Here is a 475-nt window from a genome sequence, read left to right on the forward strand (position 1 = left end):
CTTACTCTTTCAGGTTCTTACACTAGGGAGACAAGATGATGTTAACACACGTAAGTCTGACTTATTTCACTTATGAGTATGGTCTTGAGTTACAGTCATTTCCCTAAAGAAGTTTCAAGTGTATCCTTCTTTATAGCTGAGTAGTACTCCATTATATAAAAAGACCTCATCTTTTTTATCCATTGCTTGGTTGGTGGGCATTTGGGTTGTTTCCAAGATTTATCTGTTACAAATTGTGCCGCTATAAACATCAGTGCAAATATATTGCTATAGTATGATGTTTTAAAATTTTTTCCAGAAAGATACCCAGAAGAGGAATAGAACTGAACAAAAAATAAAATAAAATAACTAAATAAATCAGACCTCCCTGGGCTGGTGAGATGGCTCAGTGGTCTAAAGCACCTACTTAGAACAAGCTAAAAAAAGCACAGGGACCACGGTTCAATCCCCCAGCACCACATGCCAGCCAGCCCCG

Source organism: Octodon degus, unplaced genomic scaffold (assembly GCF_000260255.1).
Source record: "Octodon degus isolate 3935 unplaced genomic scaffold, OctDeg1.0 scaffold00287, whole genome shotgun sequence".
In the NCBI taxonomy this organism is placed as follows: domain Eukaryota; kingdom Metazoa; phylum Chordata; class Mammalia; order Rodentia; family Octodontidae; genus Octodon; species Octodon degus.